At 32.7% G+C, this 25,697-nt stretch overlaps 1 long non-coding RNA gene across 1 annotated transcript; it reads right to left on the reverse strand.

Annotated features, from left to right (window-relative positions):
- Nucleotides 1-1,345: 1,345 nt before the first annotated feature.
- Nucleotides 1,346-15,597, reverse strand: LOC116229046 (uncharacterized). Its single transcript, XR_004166933.2, has 4 exons — nucleotides 15,514-15,597; nucleotides 11,082-11,235; nucleotides 10,570-10,732; nucleotides 1,346-3,002 (listed from the first exon to the last, which is right to left on the reverse strand). It is a non-coding gene; the product is annotated as an uncharacterized LOC116229046 (long non-coding RNA).
- Nucleotides 15,598-25,697: the final 10,100 nt, after the last annotated feature.

The following is a 25,697-nucleotide window of genomic DNA, read 5'->3' on the forward strand; positions in this document are numbered from 1 at the left end:
CTCTTCCTACTATTAGAAAAAGTTTGATAAGAAAAACCAAAAAAAAACCAAAAAAGCTCACTGTCCACAAAGGATTTACTGGTATTTTTCAGCCTGTCTTCTGTGCTTAACGTGTTCATTTTAGCAATGATTTCACACTAGGAGAGAGGAACTACTAGCAGCATTTTAGTTCAGAAGATTATAAATAATGCAGGGAACATATGGAACAAATTCTAATCTTAAAATTGAATGAACAAGTTATCCCAGTGGTGGGTGGAAAGATAAATGAGTTTTGATATTTTTTTTTCATGTGCAATATGTATTTCTCATTATTTTGGTAAATTCTTAATTCATTGCTTACTCATCTATATACTTGCATACTTCAGAAATATAGAAATATTTCAGATGAAGATGCTGTAATTGTATTTTAATGAAATTTTGCATTAAACTACATTACTTTTGTCGAATGCACTGTTAAACATTTATATGTATACTATGAAGTACTATCATAACAAAATTATACTTGTCAAACAAATGAATAAATGCATTTTAAAGCATGTTATTCTATTTTTAATTGTATTTGTTCACTTACTTGCTACATCAAATTGTGAAACACAGTAATTTGTGACAGAAGTTGCAGCCAGCATGAATTGCTACATTTTTATGTCACATATTTTAGGATAATTATTTTTGTTTTGTTTAAAACATATTACCAAAGCCTTCAGTGGCTAAGCTAATATCAGGAGAAATAAATCAACACTGAAGTTCGACAAAGACCACAATTAAAGATATTTCTAATTATGAACTATAAGGTTCCATATTTCACCATATCTGATAATCCTTCTTGATCAATCCATACTATGGATCTGTAATATCTTTCAGAAAGTGCAATATGAACTTATGTAACAAAGGAAGAGTTTAGAATATTAGTAGTATCACCTAGAAGTGACCCAGTGATTTGCAAGATTGTTCCTTCATGATATTAATTTTATCATCATTGACTCTTGTGATTATAAAATAAAAGCTAGAAATATTTCAACACAAAGGTCAGGTTAAGTCCTCTTTGATTCCCCCAACCAACTTTTGATGATTTTATGTATGGTTCCTGTGAACATGTTTAAAAATGAAATATGTTTTGTAGAGAACTGGGATAAAATATGCAAGGAAAAAATCTAATGAACATCTAAGTATTTGATCAAAAATATAAGCCTATAAACAGAACACTCCAGTAATTTCTGTATATGAGAACATAGTAACATTGATTTTTATATTAAAATTTATTGTTTCTAGAAACAAGCAAAAATTCAGTTCTGAGGTTTTAAAGTTTTTTATTATTATAATTTACTTAATTTTAAAATGGGGGGAAGATAGTTAGCTAGTTTTGTGCATATTTTTAAAGAATGTTACCCAGAAAGTGAAAGTGTCAGATTCTTCTACTCAACAGCGATTACTCCATCAGAAAACCGTGTAGATGGAATATACTTAAATAAAAGCATGGATTACAATTTTAATTAAAGAATACAAAAATCATGGAATTAGATCATGAGCAGAGCAAAATGATTCATCTGGAACTCCACAGTCCTATTATGAAAATCTACAATGATCCTGAACAGAACACAAACTAACACAAGGAAAATAATGCTCAGCTTAAATCTCTGCATCAGAACTCTTTATCAGCTTTTGGCCTGTGGGCCTTCTGCTGCCTAAATAAATTTTTTGTTTAGAAACTCTGAGTTTGCATGTTAGAAACTCAGTGCAGCCCATTTGTCAAGAGTACATTAAAGTTCCATTGTATAGAGCAGAACATAAAATAGGTGGTTTTGTATCTATGAAATGGTACATTGCTCTGTGCAGTGCAAACAACAGAGGATTGTGAGAAGCTAATTGTGATCCATGGTGAGGTTGCTCATACTAGCCAAAGACAAGCAGATTCATTAACCTTGACAAAGCACTGCTAAATGACATCTTGAATTTGTCTGCCAATATGAGCTACAATTATCAAATCAATTGGCTTTACAGAAAATCAGTTCCTATTCTTCTACAGGGCTTTTTTCTGTTGGCACTACCTGTGTAGTTTTGGCCTTGCCAAACCCTTCTCTGATGAGGGAGCTCCCTAGATTTTATTAAGAAGCCAGTATTTTTAGAAATATGGCTTAAAAAGAAGAATCTCAAAATAGAACTAAGATCAATACTTAGAATGGCAATTCCTAGTATCAGTTACTTTGTATAGGTAACTTTTTCATATTAAGAGAAAACTTCATTCCTTACTGGGAAAGGAAAGACACTAAACTGATGTGAATTCCCACTCCTAACCAGAACAATTACAGGCTTTCAATTGAATGAAAGCTTCATATTTTGTGACAGGATGTGTTTAACATATTTAATTAAACATGCTAGTAAAGGCATATAATAGCTTTATTATAAAGGACATTCTGCACATATCCTACATGTAAGCTAGTTACTAGACAATGAAGTTGAATAATATGCACAGTCTCATAGCAATGGATAACACTGTTCACCATGGAAATTGGTTGTAACCTCTAAAATTGTTACTAAAGTTACATATCACTATAAACACTCATCTCTTTTTAAAAGCTCTTAAACAGTTGTTGTAGTGTTTATTTAATGTCTGTTCAGTTCACTGTGGAATAATTTAAATGTTATTTGTCATACAATATTGAGAAGGCATCATGAAACTTTTTAATAGAATATTCAGCTCCTAGTAAGTGGTAATGAAATTTTTAATTTTGTTCTGTAAGTTCTATTCTTTAGTTATTCATATGGTTGCTCTTTTGAGGAGCATATATTCTACTTCCTGGTCAATCTTTTGAAAACTTTTAGAAAGGCATTTAACACTCATAGAATTTTTTTTTTTTAAACTTCCCTTGACTGCTATCAGCAGTCTGCCTGCCCTACATGGCACACAGTCAGCATCTTCAGATTCAGCACTTTCTGTCATTGATTGATAGAAGACACTTCTTTCCCAGCTACTGAGTCAGACACATCAGGTAGAGACAGCCAGGCTGCAGGAGAAAATTTAATCAAGCAAAAGTAATTTGGAACCAGAATTATTCAATACTAAAGATCTGCAACAAATGATATAAAAAGAAATAAATACAAGTTGATAGTGGGTATTCGATGAAAAAATAGTATTGTAGATCACAACATTTTAGGAAAGATCAGTGTAAAAATATAAAACATTGGATTATAGGAGCTAGATTTCTTATATTTAAAAGTGCCTTTGATTTAAGTACGTTTTAACCAAGTATACTTACAGTTGATATTGTGCACAATACTACTTTTTTCAACTGATGATTCAAGTAACCAGTAGTGGCTTTTAATAAATGTGTTAGTGAACTCCATCTAGACTCTAATAGAAGCCTGTTTTTTGAAATAGTTATTACAACAGTACACAAACATTAAGCTAGCGCCTGTGCTAAAACATCTTTCTCATGCTAAAGGAACCATTTCATCAATAGGTAAGTTTATATTTAGTAACTAACTTCAAGAAAGGTAGAGTCAAAATAGGATGATGAATACTTAAAATTCTTAATGATGAACTGCCATAGTTCTTTTATTTTAACTGAACTTTTGGGTCAGTTTTTCCAGAGCAAATTGCAGATGGTTGATACAGCATCCCCATGGTTGGTTTGGTTCAAATATCCAGTTGTTCTCATTTCACCACTAGCAGTATTATGTTCTGCTCTTTAAATAGCTCCCCTTAACTGATCATTAGGACATACTTTTTCTGAAAGTAAACCAAAATCAATTTAAGTTCTAAAAACTAAGGAAATGTGAAAGAGAGCCTCAAAACTGTTAATATAATTCTCTCTTATACTTATACTTGGGAAAGGGTACTGCCCAGTGTATATAAAGTATACAAAGTATATAAAGTAAATTGTTTCTCAATTCAGAATATTTTTTTGAAGTGCACGAACAGTACATTACATCCTTTACAGCCATTGATCAACTTCTCTATACCTTTTAACATCAAGGGATATGCTGAGATAGTAAGAATCAAAAACAATTTACATTTCCTATGCAAAACTAGCAAAAAGTAGGTCTTTGTGATTTAGGAAGCAAGCAGTAAAAAGATGTTTTTGAGAGCTAATTCTGTTGCTCCATTTTCTCCATATCCAAAACAGAATTCACTACTGCCCTAGTTTCATTAATATTCCTGCCATAAGGTCTTGAGATGGCAAGGTAAACACTATTACTTCTGGTGAAAAAAGTTCACAGCTAATAGTCTAGATATGCTTAGATGTCTGTAGGTATTGGTTTGGCTGTTCATGGATTAGTAGCTGGATTTAAGAGAATGTTTTCTCTTTTCAAAACTATCTCAATAGATATGTCCATGCAGTCTGTCAAAGGATGTGCACTTGCCTGTTTTTATCATAGCAATATGATTTCTAATTACTTTATGTCCCCTATGAGTTATTTTCAAAGGTCTAGGAAATGCATCTTCCATCTTTGGTGTAGCATCTTCACATATATTCAGCAATGTTCATGCAATTATCTGTTGCTTTTCTTTGAAGGAGTATTTTTTTTCCTCTACCTTTAATAATCCATGTTATAAAGATTGCTACTAAAAGCAAAGTGGATTAATGAAAACAAGCAAAGAGTTGAGTATCATTTTAAGCAGTAAAAAGAAGTTTAGGCTAAGTTGTTGGTCTTCCCAAACACAAAAAAATCTACAGGATTCTGCATGAATGCAGAATTCTGTCATCACTGAGTAGTTTCCAGAAGCAGGATTTAAGATTGCACAGAAGGTTAGATTCCATAGACTACTCTCTCACTTGTTGGTACTTTCCTTAATTTATGTAGTATGCTTATTATCCATATACATCAATGTGAATGTTTTTAGATTGTGTAAATTTAAATCAGAACAGGTCTTATCTGTGTTGGTACATTATTTAGATGCACTCAAGTGCATTCATCAACAAGTATAATCTTGTAACTTAGCCAAGTGTGATACAGAGGTCTGTTTAGTCACAGAGTAGATTTGAGACGCAAAGTTGTTAAGAAAAATACGTAATTAAATAAAATCCCATGGTAATACAGAATCATTTCTTAGAAACACATTTGCATTAAAATGCACAATAAAAAACACAATAGGCACAAAATGCAAAGAAATTCTCAAAAACAAAATCAATAACAACAAGCAAGCTTTGCAGTAATATGAGTAAACAACAATTAGAACATTTAACAAGCAGAGAGAGAGAGTCTGAGTTCTTAAGTTTTATATTAGGCAATGATAATTTGAGCTTTAGAATGTTTTCTTCTTATTGCTGTTTCCAATCTTACTGTTGAATTGTACATGACATGAACATTTATCTAATGAGATAGTAATCCAACTGCTTAGTTTTTAAAGTAAAATCATGTCGAATCTTAATTTAGCTCTTTAATTATTTAACTTAACAGTAAGTGGATGCAAATCATGTCCATCTAATCAATTTAGATGATCGTTGTTCACACTTCTATACAATTTCTGTTCAAATCAGCTCTACGCACTCATTCAAGCGTAATGTACTTTTTCTTATGCACAGGAGCATTATTTTCTAAATGTATGGAATCAGTAAAAGTTCATGCCACTCAGGAAGACTTGGTTTACTCTAACCAAGAACAACAGCCCTAGCAGTAACTGTTGCTCATCTTGCATCAGGGCATCCTTTCCACCCACTTTGAGACACATGCTTCAGCTAGTTTCTATATTCTTGACATTTTATAACAGCAGATTTGTAGAGCACTATGATCTCCCCTGCCTCTCAAAATGAGATTTTGAGAAAAGGTTTGGCAGTCAATGCTATTGAGTCTTTCTTTTTCTGCTTCATGCATGTTCTAGGCTTTGTGTTTGTAATACTTTTCTTAAAATAGGCTGAATTGATAACCTAAATGTTAAGGAAATCCAGATTTCTCTTTCCAGGAAGTTTTTCCAAGGCCTTCTCTTCAGGGTTGTACTCAATTCATTCTCTGTCCAGTCTGTATCTATGTTTGGGTTCATCCCAACCCCAGTGCAGCGCCTTGTGCTTGGCCTTGTGGAACTTCACAAGGCTTGCACTGGCCCTCCTCTCAAGGTCCCTTCCTGCCATGCCATGCGTTCTTGACAATAAATTGCTCCTTGAGAACTATTTCTGTCAGATGTGCACAAAACTTATGAGAATGCAGGGTAATAACAAAGGACTGTGTTCTTCATGCTCATTATTTTAGGTTTATTTTTCCTACTCAAAAAAGATGTTCTATTTGGAAAAATGCTGTGGGCACCAAGGATATTAGTGTATTTACTGTTTCATACTAGAACAAAAGAATTGTACATATGTACATTTCAAATAACCGAGAAATTCAAGTGAGCATTTGCTTAGAAATATGGGTATGTGTATTAAGTATAGATATTACGACATACTCTATATATCACAGAATCACTAAGGTTGGAAAAGACCTATAAGATCATCCAGCCCAACCATCCACCTATCAACAATGGTTCTCGCTAAACCATATCCCTCAACACAACATCCAAACGCTCCTTGAACACCTCCAGGGAAGGGGATTCCACCACCTCCCTGGGCAGCCCATTCCAGTGCATATATATGCATATATATATATATACACACATATAAAGGATATTTCTGATTTCACATCGCTTTATATGCATGTATCTAAGCTATGATATTCATGCCAGTAACAGTACAAGCCACTTCAAGGTGCTACGTACTGCTACCTGAGTCAGTGATAATTTTCTCATGTCACTGTTGGTAGTAACACCAAGCAAAATTAAAATTGATCCTTTACTGTACACCATGAGTTAGATAGTATACATAAATATTCTAAGCAGAATAAAACGTTAGATCCACTGCTTAGGGAAACAAATAATGTTTTGCTGATCTACATCAGAATTCTTAGTGCAACGCTTGATCTGTAATGGAACTGCGTGCCTTTATTCGGACTATTCAGTGGCTTATATAGCTGTTCCCTAGCTTCTTGACTATCAGACCTTTTGTATTAAGGTAAGATGTCTTGGAAGTACTACATTTCAGTAACTCTGGTTTTACTTATTGTACTTCATCTCCAACTAAGATATTCGTAACATTTTTTTAGTTCATTTGGATATAACTATAAGGATTGTTCTAGAGCAGGAGTTTTAGAATATTTATAACATTGATATTTACATTCCTAAATTACTAAAAGTATTAATTATTGTTCTGAAAAAGCTACAAAATATTTTCTTGAAGTGCCTTGCACATAGTAAATTGCACTGAGGGAGAACAAAACACCAGAATACTAGTGCTGATGGATTGTTCATGAAAGTCTAAAAAAAATATCCAAATTTTCCAAATATTATAATAATGAGATGACATAACATCCCACCTATCTCAGAGCACAGTAACTAGTAATTTTGTTCTTTACGACATCTGAAGCTAACTATTCAATCTGTTCCTCTTCTAGATGGAAGTTCTTGAATGACAGATACAATCATCTAGTCTAGCAAACTCATGTGAAAGGATGTAAGTATCACCCACGTTATTCTCTCGTCTATGCTTCTCACCCACCTATAGAAGATGCCCTACACACATGCAGTTCAAAATAGGTAAAAAGATAGTTTAACAAATAGGAAAATCGTAAAACTTCATGTGCTTATGCACTGTCAAAATGGAAATATTTTTTTTTTTTCCAGTGCAGAGAAATTAATGTGTTTGACTGTAAATACTACGGAAGAGAAGCAATACAAAATATTTTCAGAAGTACAGTGGGGAAGTCATAAATTAACTAGGTATCATTTTCATCTTTGGTTTATGCTGTTTTTTTTTTTTTTTTTTTTAAAGTTTGAATAACAAAATAATGATATGGTTTGCCTAAAATTCATTTAATGTCTTTTATTGATATTTATATGCTTCAATAAGTAGCAAGCTGCCAAAATGAGAAGAGCAGTTTGTGTCTTGTCACAAATGTGACATGGTTTAGGTAAAAATTGTCATTTTTAAAATTAAGAATGCTTTTTTTCCAGAATAAAATGCGTGTTTCCAGAAAATTTCTCTAGTATTTTAGATTTGGATTTCAAATATTTTTTTTATGAAGTTGACAGTGTAGCTTAGGGAAATTTTATACATAATTTTCTTGTTATATAGAGGATGTTCATGTTCAGTAGTAATTAGCATCACAATCATATAAAGTAAAGAAAGACCTAAATATAAGTCTCCTGGAGAATACTCAGAGTATAAAGTATAAAGAAAACAAACACTGTTGAGGTCTGTGCTTTTCCAAGCAAAGCTACTACAAAGTAGAATTTTAAAATTATACCACCATCTGGAAAATAAGAGGATTTTGTAAGGGCTATCATAATTCCCCAACATCATAAGGAATTATCAGAAAACAAGTATTTTTTAAAAAGATTATCTTTCACATGAAAATAGACCTTTTCTGGATTAAAATAAGTAAGAAAAGACATTTATCTACTTTTAATCAAGATACATGTGACAGTTTCAGTAAGAAGTAGCTCTTACCTTACATATAATATAATTATTCAACCTATGAATACAGTTCAACTACTTGAAACTTGTTTTTTCTTAGATAAACTATATTTTTATGTCAGGAAAGAGTAGGTAACTGACAAGGAGATAAGAGATGCCCTCCTAATTAATAACTACTTTGTTTACCGTTGTTCAGTAAATCCTGAAATAAATCCATGCTTGTTCTGAAGCAAGAAACAAACAGAACATATGAAGGTATAACATGACTGAAAGTTTGCAATAAAAGCTTGCATGTTACCAGAATATGGTCAGAATCAATAAAGTAATAACTCCATTATTTTTTCTATTGCACCAAACCAGTTTAATCCAACAGTTGTAAAATGCCTGCATTACTAAGGCCTCAGAAATTTTAGCAGCAATAAAAAATTCTTTGGCTAGAGGAAGCCAATGAGAACTTGAGCTAAGTGATGGTTTTAACAAAACATTCTGATTTTTGTCATCAGATTCATTACATAAAACAAAATAAATCTACTCAAAAAACATTAGCATATCTTGCTCATCCATAACAATTTTTATGTTATTTTGTCATAAAGCAATTGCAGACATTACAGATGGATAATTAAACCAATCGTTTCAGTACAATATGCAACAGTCAATATTCCTTACTTGATTCTAAGTTACAAAGCAAAGTTCTGTAGCAATACACCTATTAATTAGATGCTAGGTGATAATTTCAACAATGCAACATTTACAAGATAAAGAGATAAGTCATTACTAACCATTAGTAAACCATAACTAAACCATTACTAGCCTCTGCAAATCTGGCCAGAAATTTCAACTGAGTTTTTTCAGGTTTATGCCTATTTCAATATTTCATTTTAAGAATAAATTACCACTACATTGGATAAAACCGTAGTTATCCATGATCTCAGATTCCTTAAATTAAACCTCTTTAAGTATAAGTTAAAGTAAAACTTAGATTCATAATCTGTATTTCAATTAAAAAAATGTGAAGCATAGCACGTGTTTATATCTTGTTTAAATGTATATATTTTTGGAGTGATCAACTGTTAATTATTATATGAAACGGAATTTCATACTCAGTATTATGTTTTAATGCCCATATTCTGCACGAAATGTTTAAAGTTTAAAACCAATATGGACCTCTAATTTGCTGTCATAAATTTGGTATCACATGCTAGACTAATCTTTCCAGTCAATAAGCACTTCATTCTCCTTTATATATTCAAAGACTTAAGAAGTTCTGGGAATTTTTCTTTACCTCAGTAGTGAAAATAAGTTATTTACTTGTGGCATAAGTCAATGCTCATTATTTCTGCCATTGAAAACTGCAAGGAAAAGATGAAATTTTGTAAAGTTCTAAATCTGGTAGGCATATGTTTCATTTTATTATAAGGAATTCTGTTCTGATACTAGGTCTTAGGCCTCAGTTACTTACTATACATTAGTTTCCAATCTCAAACCCACTCTAATTATCACTGTGAACAGTTCTTTCTGGTCTTCCAAGATTTATCCTATGATGTGAGCAGAATGCATTGCACCTAATGAAAACAGTACTTCAGACTATCACAGAAGGCACATTCAATGCAAGTTATAAACTTGCATTGAATTATTCAAATAGTTTTTATGTTTTACCAGCACACTACGCTGAAGAGCATTGAGAGACCTATACAAATATTATTCTGTTACTTTGCTACCGTTAGCTATCAATGTTAAGATCAGATAGATTAATTTAGCATATCTGCAATTTTATAAGTGTTTAAAGTTCTTGTTCTCTTCAGCATGATTTAACCTTCAGAACAATCATTATGTGCAATTGTTCTATTTCACCAAATAGCAGCTATTATTGTTCAGATATACACCAGGCAGTATCCTCATGCATCTATTCTAGAAAATTAATCTAACAAATCCATTGTTTTCATTTGCTCTAAATATAGCATTTCCTAAAAATTAAGAAAAACCTAATTGTTACTATTTTTCCCAGTGTATGTAAAAATCCCCTAAGGACACCGGTAGTGTTAAGTACAATGCTTGCCATATGAAAAATGTTTCTTTAATTATAGAAGCTCTAGAAAAGGTCAAAGAAAAAAAGGTAAAACATACGTACCTATGTAACAAACTGTGATTCTGAGAAGACCTCCTTAATGTTGCCTATCTTAGGTTGTAATTTGTTTGCTCTCCACCTGCTTATAAATGCTTCTCTGAAGGTTTTGTACAACTTTTTTTCCTATTCTTACATAAATACTGATAGGAAAATGTTTTCTCTTGTACTGTAATAAAATAAACAATTTAAATTAAAACACCACATTAGAATGTTACATATACTTTTTTTTTCTTTTACACTTTATTTCTAATTGTAAAGCAATCAGGAAATCATGATGTCTTTGTTGATGACAAGCAACTCCACTCAACCACTCTTGTGATCAACAAAGAGTAAATAAAATCAAGCAATGAGTGTCATCCAGTATCATGTTCTGCAGTTCTTATATTGTTCTGAATAATTTGACATAGAATGTGGCATTAAATGTGAAGGATAGAATATCAACTGGAAAAATTGACTCCTCTTTTTGGTCAGTATGACTATGTTGCCAGTAAGCATATGATGATCCTAAGACTCACCTCTGTGTTGGAGTAAATCATGGAACAAATCTCCCTGGAAGTTACGCTAAGGCATATGAAGTGAGGGAGGTGAAACAAGATGACCAGCATAGCTTCAGCAAGGACAAATCCTGCCCGACCAACTTACTGGCCTTCTATGACAGCACAACTGCATCTGTGGACCAGGAAAGAGCCACTAATGTCATCTGTCTGCACTTCAATATGCCTTTGGCATAGTCCCCCACAACATCCTCTCCAAATTGAAGAGGTACAATTTGACAGAATGAGAAACTGGTTGCAAGATGATACTGAAACATTTATTATTCTTTCAGTATCTGGATGGAAATCTAGATGCCACTTAGAGAGACCGAGACAGGCAAGAGCAGTGGGTAGAGGAGAACCTCATGAGGTTCAACAAATGCAAGTTTAAGCTGGAAGACAAAAGGATTGAGCACAGCCTTGCTAGAGAAGGCTCGGGAACATTGGTGGATGTCAAAGTTGACATGAGCCAGTAATGTGCCATTGTTGCCCAAAAAGTTGACTATGTCCTGGTCTGCATCAAGAAGAAGAGTGGCCTGACAATAGCCTCCTCTTTAGGCACTGAAAGGCCATTAGAAAAAAAACATGAACAGACAATCAGGGTCTGTTGCGATAGCACAGGGGAAAGCAGTTTCAAAATCAGAGAGGGGAGATTTAGATTGAATATAAGGAAAAAGGTTTTATGATAATGGCAGTGAACACTCAAGCATGTTGCTGATAAAAGTGGTAGATGCCCCATCCTGAAGACATTCAAAGTCAGGCTGGATCAGACTTTGAGCAAACTGATTTAGCTGTAGGTGTCCTGTTAATTGCAGAAGAACCGGACCTTTAAAGATGATCTTTGAAAGTCTCTTCCAAATCAAACAATTCTGTAATCCTCTGATTCTGTCATCCAGCCTAACTCTACTTAGATTTTGAGAGATACAATAATACCAGATGGAATTATAAAAACTGCTGATCTTTGCCTTTACAATAAACACAGTTTTTCACACACTGAAAATTAAAGTATGTAACAATGAATTTCTGGCCTGAAAAATGGCTGATTCAATTAGATCTGATGGACATCATTAAAGTTTTTACTAAAGAAAAAAATTGAGAAATTGTGCAGCTGTGGAAGAATTCTTAATAGAAAAATATTTCTGAGACTCTAAAGTATGTGTTATTTTTTAAAATAGATCTGTAATATTGAAAAAAGTCTTTAAACATTCTCCTTCAATTGCCTTTAAAATCTTACCTAAAATTATTTGGCTTCAGTTCTTGAGTAAAACTGGTAATACTTGCAGGAGGACATTCACTGTGAAGCATGTGTGCTTCAAGTGTTTGAAAATACATGATATAATAGAAAAGGTATACATATATCAAACTGAATAGACTGATATGCACTAAAACATTGAGAATAAGTATGTGAATGTCTAAGTACTCCTCAAGTACTTGCAGATTTTGGATTAAATTTGGTGAATTGATGAAACTAAGTTTATAACGGTAACTGTGTTTACAAGGGAACAGTTAGGAACAGATAAAAAAACTCAAGAATTTATTTAGCAGATTGCAAGTTTTTACTATTCATATACATTGTCTTTTTGAATTCCTTCAGTTTTGTCTGTCTTTCCTTTTGTTAGTATTACTGCTTCTTGGTTTTAGGTATATTTGTCTTTCAATGAAATTAATTGCGCATTCAAACAAAAATAAAATTTAAGCTTGCTTCATTTTTTTTTCTGCACTTCCAGAAAACAGTTGATTTGTACCGAGAATTATACACAACCCAGGAGTGTTTTTGTGCTACTTTCAAAATACCTTAATGATGAAAAAGTAGAATGCACTAATTTCTGAATTCTGAAAGAGATAGGAATTTTTTTTTTTCCAGACTGTTAGTACTGTTCTAAGAGTTTGAATAAAGTATAGCACTGTTTGTTTCTATGCTTAGTTTTATTTTTCAAATAGATCAATGTGATGAATGCACAAAAAAAGCCCTTTCGGTGCTTGGCCTGTGCAGATCGTAAAAATGGCATTGTTCAAACAAAAGCAGAAAGTTTCCTAAGGCAAATTAAGCCCCCAGAATTGAGCAAGATAGCTCCCCGTAATTATTGTTGTTTTTTTTTTTTTTTTTTTTTTATGTAGGAGACCATGCATTTTCTGCAGTTTGCACAGTACATGGTGAGAAATGATCCTTATTTATGTTGATATCTTCTAGATGATCTTGCCATATGAATTATTTAATAGCGATAAGAAATTCTGTACCAAATAATTGTTAAGCAGAAATCTTATTCATAGTGTATTTTAGAAAAACATTCCCTAACCCTCTTATTCACACTCAGAACTTCATGTTTATGGGGGGATCGCAAGTAGAAAAAAAACAATTGGCTTTACCTTTGTGAAACGTAATGAAACAAATGTGAAGTAATAAATTTAAAATTAGCATTGAGAATAGAGATAACCTGTTCATGCCTTCATTCCACACGATGTACAGTATTTTTTTTTTTTTTAAGTTCTGTCTGAAGTAATCCTGAAGGGCCTTTTCAAATTTATTTTTCATTTCTTCTAATACTGTGTAATTGCACACCTCATCTTTATCATATCTATTGCTCTTGTGAAGGTTTTACGTGCCACGTCTTACATACATATATACCTACATCTACTTACTATACATTTATATCTAAGCAGTGATTAATGATTTTATCTCATTAGACATTGCCAAATATTGGATCAGGTATTAATTTACCAATTTGGAAGCTGTTGGAGTAATTTGCTGAGGCTCCATGGGAGGAAATCTGTTAAACAGAACTGAATAGAGAATAATACTTTTAACTGAATATTTGTTTTATTAAGGAAAAAAGGAAAAGATTTTCTGTACGCATTACTTAGCAGAAGACTTGCAGTATTGAACAAAGATTTTACTGTAAGGAACAGATATCCCATGAAGTGAAGATAGAATGAGAGTTTTCTTAAATCTGTCAGAGTATTCATGGAATCATATCATAGATTGGCTTGGGTTGAAAAAGGCCACAATGATCATCTAGTTTTAACCCTACTGCTATATGCAGAGTAACCAACCACTAGACCAGGCTGCCCAGAGCCAAATCCAGCCTGGCCTTGAATGCCTCCAAGCATGGGGCATCCACAACCTCCTCGGCCAACCTGTTCCAGTGCCTGACCACCCTCTGAGTGAAAAACTTGCTGCTAATATCTAACATAAACCTCCCGTGTCTCAGTTTAAAACCATTCCCCCTTGTCCTATCACTACACACCCTTGTGACACAGCTGTGTTTGTTATACACACAGTTAAATGCATAAGAATAGACATTCAGCTAGACCAACTTATCAGAATTCATTGTCATGGGATATCAACCTTCAGAAGCAATGTAGAAAGCAATAATTGAAACCAAAATTCCTAAGTTTTTATGCTAGCCTCTAATATCTTTTACTTCACTTCCCAAATTCTAAGTAAAATTCATGTTTTCAAATTAGGTATTTGTTCTTAGCTGTTCAGTTCCTATGAAAATGAATACAGTAAAATTCTGAATCATATCATCAGCTAAATAAGATTGTAAGAATATCTTAAGGTATGTACCGCTGCTGCAGAATAAACATAACTCGCTCTCTGTGAGCCTGTATCAGGCAACAGAGGCAGACTCCATTCTGGTACGTTAGATAAATTAATGCCTTCAAGAAAACTCATTAAGCACATATGTTTAAATACCTCAGTAACCTGGGAGAAAAAGCACAAATATTTATGCCTGGGAAATAAAGGAAATAACTGTCCTGAGCTTACTGAACACTTCAGAAGCTATCATCCCTGCGTCATATCTCAGTGATCCTGTTATCTTCCCTTGAGAGTCTGATTAGTAAGTACACCTCAGTAATGCTCAACTTGCTCCTTCAGGAACAGGCTCTACATCAAACACACTAGCTAGTACAAAAGTAGATACTGTAGCAGGAAGATCACATTCTTTAATAGAAATCCTAAGGGTTAAAGCAAAAAGATTGGTGATCTTTCCTGGTGGCTTTTTTTTTTAAAAAAACAGTACTTTTATTATTGATAATTATTTAAAATTATCAAGTTTTTGTATAATTATATCTTCCTGAATATTTTGCTGAGATAATTGATTAATAAGGTAAGATTAAGCAATGGAAAACAGTGTCCACAATTGCAGGACTCTCCATTCTCAGAAATTCAATAGTAATTTTCTGCAGATAACTCCTTTATCAGCATGGTTAACCAGCTTTTTAGTTTGAACTTCAATCTAGTGTCATAAACCCTTCAGTTCTACATTCTATGGTTTACTACAAGTCTTAGCCAGTATAACACTATAACATGACAGAAAGCACAGCAATAAAAGCAGGGTAGCAACATCTTCAACTGCAGCAAATGAGAACAAGCTCAAATACAGAAGCAAAGGAAAAAAAAGCTAATTACCTTTAGAAGAACCTTTCATAAGCAGAGATCTTCAACAAAATAATCTCACCCCTACTGCCAACCCTTAAATGAGGTCTGGGAAGGGGTGGATCCTGGCTCCACTCCTTCCAGTCACTTGAGTGCATTGCATGCACCTGAGCTCCTTTGGGTGGGCCCTGCCTTCCCATCAGGTGTTCAATCACTGTTTCAAGCTGTTACTTTGTATTTCCTCTACAGTCACCTAAGTGCTAGCCATGGTAACATACAGTGCTGCAGAGCCTGTCTATCTACAGTGAATGCTTCCTTTTGCTTACAGTAACCTATTCCACTTAACAAACACATTTAAATAATTTAAAACAGAGTTGCTGCATTGAGAGGTTACGACTAAGGAAAGTTCCTAGTTTACAGAAATCATTAGAATAAAACCAATATGTTTGCTACTGGCTGAAAATGAAAATTCCCAAACTAGCTCTTCATTTTCTTCAGTTAATTATTCTTTCTACAGGCAAATGGATTGATCAGCTTATACTGGAGACTCATGTAACCTATTTATTAGAAAAAAAAAAAAAATGCAGCATTTCATTTAGTTCAAAAGTCTGACAAATCAAGCATACAAAAAAGTTTTCAGTTATGAGTAATTGGAGGTGAATATAGCTGTTGACCTGTCAGAGGAAAACACGATGTTTTAGACAGTCTAAAACTAGACAAATATTTCCATAAAAATAAACATGCAAATAGATTACTAAAAACCAAGGCATTATGAATTTACATAGTAGTACTCTTAAAATGTACAGACAATAAACTAAAACATTTAAGAGTATGCGTATCGCAAAAGTTTAAGTTATAGCTAAAATAAAGAATATAATTTGATTCCTCTGTAGTTTCCCCTCACAGTTTGCATAAACTTGTAACTATCAAGCGCTTAATCACTTTGCTGGATCTTGGCCTAAGAGCTTAATGATTATTTTACAGTATAATGACATGTCCAGTATGATGGGAAACAAAACCTCTGTCTATAGAACTTATTTGCTACGAAAAAGTCTATCGGTATGTTGCATGATAATCAGTTCAATTCAGTGTACAGTAAATTGGATCATTGTTATTAATTTTCTCATCTTTCAAGCAATTCATGGACTGTTTTTAGAATTTCAAAAAAACAGCTCATGAATCAGACAAAAAAATTAAATAAGAACCCAGCCCACAAAGAGATGATGAGTCAGAGTTCTTTTCTGTAGCAGTGTCGACCGAAGTACATCTGAAATCTAATGAGGATTGGCACTGATGCAGAAAAGGCCATGATGAGCATGAAACAATATGTTGAATTTACATGTTAAGACTTTTTGTTGATTTTGGTAATTTTACTGGAGATTATCTGAAAAATCCATAAACATCTGGATGAGAAGAGAAAGTGGATGGGGGGGTGTCATTTTATACTAAAATGGTGGAGTTTATATTGGGATAGAATACTATAAATGGAAGAGGAAAGTGGTTTCTTGCACAGCTGTTTCCAATTTTGTTAATCTATATTTCAGGCCGAATTCACCATGGAATTAAACCACACATTTACATTAATGTGTGTGTCTGAATTAAAGATATATGGAAAAAGCTTTTGAAGATCACTAAATCTCAATAATACTTTGGAGGTATTTAGTCAGCTTTATTTTCAGAAGACAAAATTAGCAAGTACAGCTGCTATTTGCAGTCCTGTAGTTTTTGAAAGTGAAGGACTAAGTTTTCAAGAGGCCATTTGTACATTTTTAGGCCCTGAAAAATGAATGCAAAAAAAAGGGGTGCTTAGAGTTAAAGCTTACATTTCCTGCATATTTATAAATGGAAGTCCTGATGTTGCAGCCTTTTTAGAGCATGTCTACAGCATGACATACTGGAAGGTACACTGTTATGCCAGTTATTAGAACTATTCATCAAACATTGAGTAAATGGTGGTACAGATTACTGCATACTGCTGTCATAGAATCATAGAATCGCTTGGGTTGGAAGGAACCCAAAGGATCACCAAGTTCCAACCCTCCTGCCACAGGCTAGTGATAGCAACATGCACTTCTTCACAGTTTAAAGTTGAGGGGCTTCATAGTTTTATGTCATATCTTCTATCACTGCAGACTCAAAATGCTTGATTAGTCCAAAAATTGGACATTGGTTGGTGCAATCTTCTCTCTTTCTGTTGAAAAGGAGATTTGTATGGAAGATACCAGAATGTTAGTGCAGCTAATAAGTTTTGAATATATTGTACAGTAATTTACTCTGCTGTTCGGTGAGAAAAAAAAAGGACTTGTTACTATAGAAACTACAATATCACATGATTTATGTGCCACTTGGAAGACATAGACTTTTTTTTAGAGAGACATTTACTGATGTGTCACTTAAGCTGTAGATTTTATGTGTTTAAATCACTAAATCCAGAATACTAACAACAAATTACCATGAATTATAAGAAATGGACATTATTCATGTGAAGATAATAATGGCAAGCTATTTTTCAAGCTGTGGGTTGTCTTGTTTTTCTTTAAACCTCTTAGACCGTTTACAATTATAGATAAAACTTCATGTTCTAACACATTATACGTTAGTTCTTAAGCTTTTTTAAAAAATGGAAATAAAGATAAATAATTACGTTTTTGTTTCTAATGAGTCCTTTGTAGCTGTGTGATTCAGAACTTTAAGAGAGAATGACTGAAAAAAAGGAAGCTAGAAGACAAAAGTAATGAAATAAAAATAATGCAAAAAACTTCTGAAAGAACTGAATTGTCAAAGAGCTAATATCAAAGATTAAGGAAGAGATGTTTAATAAGATTAACAGTTTGTAGAGAAGTTCAAAAGCTTATTGAAGATAAAATAGAATTTCTCAAATTGGGAATTCCATCCAAGAGAAGCTAATACCAGGTATGTAAATTATAGGGGTGAGTTGTTTAAGAGTGATTAGGACACATAACTGTAGGTTTGCACTCTGATTAGTGTTCTACTAATTCAGTTTTGGATCAGGTGTCTGAATAGATTCATAACTAACAGCTGCCATTTCCGCTACAACATTTCAGTGCCAAAAACAAACAAACAAAAAAAGTGGATGAACTACTATTTGGGATTATTATAATATTGTAAATTAGGGCAAAAAATATAGACATAGATTTCAATACCATCCTTCTGTGTAATCTCTCCTTTCGATGCTGATGTTTATGGAAATATTTTTAAAAATCTGCTTGTTGGTATTATGCAAGTTAAAAAATCTTTGTTACTATTATTGTTCTGGAATGTTTTAAGTATTTATTATCCTATTACAGCAAAATATGTTTTTTTCCTTGAAAACCAAGGAAGTTTAGTAGTACTCTAACTATACATATGCTTTTTATGTCTAAAAATCTATAGGTTTGTATACATCAGGGTTAGGTGTTGTTATAAAACATGCAATTTTTTAAAAGTGCCTTTCATGTTCAACACTTTCTTTATCATCTCAAGTCATGTAGACGGTCCCAATTTCTATGTATTGCTGATGGATAACTGACACTCTCTGCAAAAGTGTGAACCATAGTTACAGTATTCAAAAGCTAAATATGTCTCAGTTCTTAAGTGAGAGATTTAGGATCCCATGTCTGGGTATGCATCTTAACTCAGCTTTTGGTGGTTGTATCTTCTCTCCTTTCTTTCTTTTTTATTTTTCATGTGAATTCAGGTTCCAGATGAATGGGGAGTGACATGATGTCTCATTCCAAAAATTTAAGTATAGCCAAAGTGAACCCTCATTTACTATACAGACAAGAGAACTGAGGAACTGCCTCTTGCTTAAGAAGTTATGGTTTTGAGACATAAGTCTAAGAGAAGACTGGAAAAGTACTCAAAAGCTGTTTTGGATTACTCAGCAACAAGATGCTTAGGTATAGTTTATCATCAGGGGTCAGTGCACTATGATCACATGAAAATACTGGATTGGTCACATCCTGGAACTGCAACAACTTGTTCATTTTCTTGCTTGTGCGTTCACCTCTGAAATTCTGTGGAATGGCTGTGCTGTTGCTAGTGGAGAGGTAATCTTCTTTGCCTGGAATAAATGAGGAGGTCTGTGGTCAGAGTGGGCTCAATGTGACCCAAACTTTTGACTTACTGAGGAAAAAATTCCAACATTCATTTTGCCTTTCTCCATGCAAAGGAATCATAGCCTTGAAAAATCTTTGAGATTGGGCTTCTATTGATATTGATTAATATAACATATCTATTGATATGTTTTTTCAGTAATATTCTTCACTTATTCATGGACTATCAATTCTTAAATAATTTTCTAGAGGTATTGAACTTAAAGATTGTAGTAAGTTGCTTTTTTTTTAAATAAATCTCTTCATTAAGCCATCTTCTGAAAGAAATTGATTGAATAGACAGTATTTTTATTTCATATTATCTCATATTTGTCTATTGCAATAACTAAATTTTTAAAATAAAGGCACAAAATCACTATATGCTCGTCAGATTATAATATTTTTTTAGAATGACATTTAACTCAGCTTTCATTAAAAGTACTTCTTAATGATTTCATTTCTTTTAATAAAAATAGAAAAAAATCTTTTCCATCTGTTCTTATCTATTCGCTTTCTTCTTTCAAACAATTTTGCCCTTCTGCCTTTCCAAAAATAGTAGTACTTAACTGCTAAAGAATGAAACTCCTGTGCAACTTGCCCCATCTCTCATGAATTTTTTACTGTTCTCTATTGTTGTATTATTAAGATAGAGAGGAAATATTTGAATATAGTGTTTCCTGCACTCCTACGGTAGGTGGTGTTTCGTACATTTCTGATATGATAATTTGTTAATAAAAAGCTACATAATTTAACATCATAGCAAGGCACATTATGCAAAATATTATTATCATTAATAAAAGATGTATTCAAGATTTTAAATAGTTTCAATACAAGTTAATTTTTCTCTGAAAGTGAGCAGTCTTGTATGGCTGGAGTCAATCTCAAGCTAATAGAATATCTGCTATTATGAATAAAGGGTAAAACTTTCTAGTCTTCTCCTAAAGGTTATTTTTTAATCTTTCTTTATTAAGTTTAATAGAAAGTGTAATCATACACAAAAGCAATTGCAAACTCAACATAGCTTTTATGTGGGAAAAGAATATTACTCTTAGTTTCATTTGTTATTGAACCTCTATTTTCAAAATCATGTGGAATTTCTTTTATTAAAACAGAGAATATAAGAATAGTGATAGATATGATGAATCTTAACAAAGTGAAACTTTGTGTATGTGCTAATGACAACCATTAAGAGGCTAATGTATTGTGGCCTGACTGAAACCTTGAAAAGGTGATTAAACAAGTAGTTGCAAGACTTATGCAAACAATATTTACTAAAGCTTAGGCTGCTGAACCAAAGAGACACATCAGATGGCTTTCCTCATAGATAGATACAAAGTCCAGTCCAGTGTGATATTTTCATGGATGATTCAAATGATGGGATGCAGAGGATGAAAATTCTCAAGTGCCATTATATTGGAAGAGACTGTAAGCCTGTCAGAAGTCAAGATACAAATTTGAAATGAACATCAACATAATGATTTAAACTAAATAATTGTAATTAGTTTAGGACAAGTGCAAATATTTTATTTAGAAAACATACATAAGTGCAAAATAAAGATTACTAGTGAACTGATAAATTTGTGGAGGAAGATCTAGAAATGCTGAATACAACACTTTGCTGTGATGGAAAAAAAACTCTGTAACAGCTACACAAATACACAGGTCATAATTAAGTAGCTTGTCATTTTCATTGGATATCTTATGAGTAATGGTAATGATTTATGTTATATTTCCTACTATAATTTCTTTTTTATTTTAATGGCCTTCTGGCACAGAAGAAGAAAAGCTATCAATGAAGTATTTTTCTAATGGTAATTTTATTTGCTAGATGTGATGAAGGGGACAAAAGAGATTATGGAATATGACAGCAATATTCATCACCTCTGTTTTTGTTTTCAGTTTCTTAATTTGCTGCTTCAAATATATTTTTTTATTTTATTATCTCAGTGTAATATATATAGTGAGGAAGTATTTTCTTTCCCATCTTCATCACTGTATTACAATGGTTGCTTTAGACTGTTGGTTTCAACAGAAGAAAACAAGACAGAATATATCATCTGAAGCTTTGATGAAAATATTCTTGGGGTGTCAATGATATGGAGAGTATATGATCTCTACTGTTTCAACTATGACCAAGTGTATATCCCCAGCGTACAAATAAAGAGAAAAATAAATATAAAGATTTGTATAAATACAAAAATATGGGTACATATCTGTGCATGAATGTAGTCTACAGCCACCTCTTGAGGCTGTATAGATGCTAAGTGGAAAACAAGTTGACTTCATTGAGGCTGAAATTACACTGAAGTTTTATAGAAGCAAGATTATATGTCAAATACAAATATCTGATATTGATAGGCACAAGTTATATATATTTATTTGATTTTAATTCACTGTTGAGAATCATATATCAGATCTACATCACATCAACAACCTTCCAAAATATCAAGGAATCCAAAATTACTAGACTGTATTATATGGTGGAAAAAGATTTCTAGAATTGCATTTATTAAACTGGTCAGAAGACCTGGAACTGATCCCTGGACATTTAACTTTTTATTACAAATGGGAATCACTATCTTGCATTGAAATTTATAGTCAGTATATAACATAGCAGATTTACAGTAGTGCTAAGTACAACTGTTTAATTATCAAAATTATATGAAATTAATAATTTGCAAAATGCTCATTTTTTTTGGTATTTTGAATTTCTGTAACTCTAGGTTCTACAGAAGAGTACAGGTAGATGCGAGCTCTTTCATGTGATAAATGTCATAAATTTATGTTGCTGTTGTCTGGAAGATTTACATCTACAATTTTCTTTAGTGAAAATTGATTACAGTTGCATCATCATTGTGGAACTGAATTTAGTAAAACAGTTGTTTATGCTAATGGAAAAAAACCCCACAGCAACATCTAAATGATTTTTTTTTTTTCTCATATGGGTTGTGTTAGGTCCTTGTTATGTACTGCATCCTGTGCTTGGACTTTGGCTGATTTAAGGATGAATACCAAAATTCTGCTTTTATACGACTGTAGAAATGTGAGATAGCTGCACAGACTTCACATACCCTGCAAACAGAATTTGACTCACAGAATTCTTGAAGTGCTCTATCCAGAAAAGGTGCTTGCAAAAATGGTATTTACTGATCATCTCTGATCAATGAATTTCTAGTTCATCATCTCTTGGAAACAGAAAGACTTTTACTCCAGCTGTTGTTTACAGTAGAACAAGCCAGATTTTATATTCTGGTATTCTGGTTCAGTTGCTTCTGTAAAAGTTTTTTATTTAAAAAAAAAAAAAAAAAAAGTTCTGACTATAAAGTCTATAGAAATGGTGCAAAAAGGTGAAAAACTGAATTTTATCTTCGGTTTCCAGCTAGTATAAAGTGTTAGAAAGTGCATTCAATTTAATTACAGATAAAGTGTGGATGAAATTGAAAAGAAAATAAAGATGGACGTTAGTGTTATTTCTGCACTATAATTTAGTCCAAGCATTTGTGCAAGGTATCTAAAACTGAAAAAGACGATGGTAACAGTATTTAGATAGTACTTTTATTTTCCAATTGCCCTATAAACACAAAGATTACAATGTTTTCCCAATAAGTTTAGCTTATTGGCTTTCAATCCAGCTCCTCTTTCTTTAAAGTTTCTCTAGGATACCTTGCTTTTGGAAGAGTCAGAATCAGTAAGTCCATTGTCCATTAATAGCAAAAAATCTATCAATTGTACACCTAATATGTTTGAGTGCAAGACCACAACTTGCTGAGCAAATTTTCGGTTTACTAGCAGGGGACACCAGAATGATTGCAGAGAGATTTCAAGTTCATAAATCAGACTTTTTAGACAATTTTCAATGTACCTTCATTTTCGTAGGTTTTATATTATCTTTTTTTTTCTTTTTTTTTTTTTTTAGAAAGGACATTTCACAGTCTGCTCTAAGAACTTATCTATTTCATCAAAGCAGGCGGGGACAGTATGATGTATGTTTATTAGCTTGAGAAGCACATCTGTGAGCTCAGATTGGATGAAAGGTCATAAACACAATGAATGTTGCTAGGTAACAGTGCCTTTTAGTCAATTTAGTTGTGAAAATGAAAGGTTTTTTTGTACAAAGATAGGCTATTTGGATAGTACAATGAACAGTCACTTTATTTTGATCTTCACTGCTGTAATTTAAAAATAACAAACCTTTTTCCTCTGAGAACAAAAAAAAAAAATCACATTTTCTTTATTTACAGTGTACTTTACTAAAAATAATCAGTCATAATAAAAAAGAAAGATGAGGGGGATGAAATTATGATTGTACCCAATTTCTGAAAGATTCATTTGATCACTTGTGGCTTTTAAATTTAAAGTGAGAGACAGTAATTATTGAGATAAGAATATCCATTGAAACGCCAAAACCTAGATCAATGCAGAATATTCATACAACAACAGTTTTCCTCTTTTAAAACATTTGTTTTTTAAACCAATCAACGTGAAAGCAATCACTGCACTTTTTGGGGATCTTGTCTTTTGTACTCTTCTGAAAGAATTAGCCTGAAAGAAAACAAACTTCTAGTAAGGACTTGGAGTTTGCATTTGCTAGTTAGATGAGCAATGCAAATGGTTGTAACTAAGTACAAAGACTTTTTGTTTGTTTGTTTTATCAAAGATTGCATTATTTTTATGGACTTTTATATCCACATAATTTCATATTGTACACAGTAATTTTATGCAATGGCCACTTAATGTCTACAGATACATTGGTCTGAGCAGAGGAGCTTAAGCTCATTAGTTTCACTCAAGACAATGTAGGGTGAGAATTTAATATATGCTTTAAGTTTTTGTGCAGTGGCTCAAGCCAACTTAAGTAAAAATGAAAAGCATAATCAAATTCAAAATAATTTCTGTTTGCTCAGGCTGTCTCTTGGGATACATTAGCACCCATGGATTAAAAGATTTAAAAGTATACATGTAAGTTAATATGTTTGAATAGTGTCATAGTGATTTAAAAACAAATCTTGTCGAGTCTAGTTATAGAGATTTATAGAGATCAGATTCTTGCTTAATATAATCAGATGTGTCGGAAAAGCTATCAAAATTTAAAATTGCAAATGGTAGGATGATGTCTATTGTATCTGTATTGTTGTTTATCTTATTGATACAACAGTTGTGATCTAATCTTGATTTGAAGAACTTTTGCAGAGTTCAGATACCTTGCAAATACCATCTACAGCTCACTTTGCTTGTTTTAATAGCTGTTCCTTCAACTACTTGTTATTATTTGTCTCTATCAGTGTCACATGTTTTTAATGAAAATACTCCTTTAGGTTTCAAAGGTTAGTTTACTATGTTTTTGAATCCTTGTGATATCATTACTTATTGACATAGTCATGTAAATGTCTGCAGAACGCATCATCTGAGCTGAGAGTTCCCAAAACATGTGAATTTAATTCTAGAACTTATAAATATGTTACACTTATCAACTTACTGTTACTTTTTCAGCTTAATGTGAAATCAAGTGCAGTTGATTCGATTTATAATGATTGAACATTTTGGAAAAGAAAGTTTGGAGAGAAGTAGATATCATCTATATCACTGGTGATAATCAGTGTTACAGTGTTCTGATTCCAAGCTACTCATTTTCCCCCTCAATCTGTTTGCTCTTCTGAGATGCTGTCCAACAACATTATGCTGTCTATTCATTAGCAGTTCAAGTGAAGAAAGATATTTCAGATATTTCTAAAAGTAAGATGTTGGTGATGCAAGGCTAAATTCCTGATAGTTGTGCAGTGAAGCTGCATTTATTTCATTCTTTTTATCAACACACCTGCTAATGTAGGAAAACACTTTAAAGTAAATATTAATTTGAATAGGGGTGCGTATCTCCAGCAAGTTAGACTATCATAGAAATCTTAGTTCTTCTAAGAGTCCAAGAGAATTTTTCCAAATAGTTTTGGTGTTACTGATGAGTTCTACAATTTATAGCTACTTACTAAATTCCATTAACAATACATTTTCGTATGCAGAAACATTTATCTGCTTGCCAAAAATTTTAGATACACTTAATATCATAACAGACATTGTAAAAATATGGAAGTAAAGGTAATCTGAATTTCAGAAACATTGAGTTCTTCA

This window comes from Phasianus colchicus, chromosome 5 (genome assembly GCF_987193195.1).
Source record: "Phasianus colchicus chromosome 5, bPhaCol1.hap1.1, whole genome shotgun sequence".
Classification (NCBI taxonomy): domain Eukaryota; kingdom Metazoa; phylum Chordata; class Aves; order Galliformes; family Phasianidae; genus Phasianus; species Phasianus colchicus.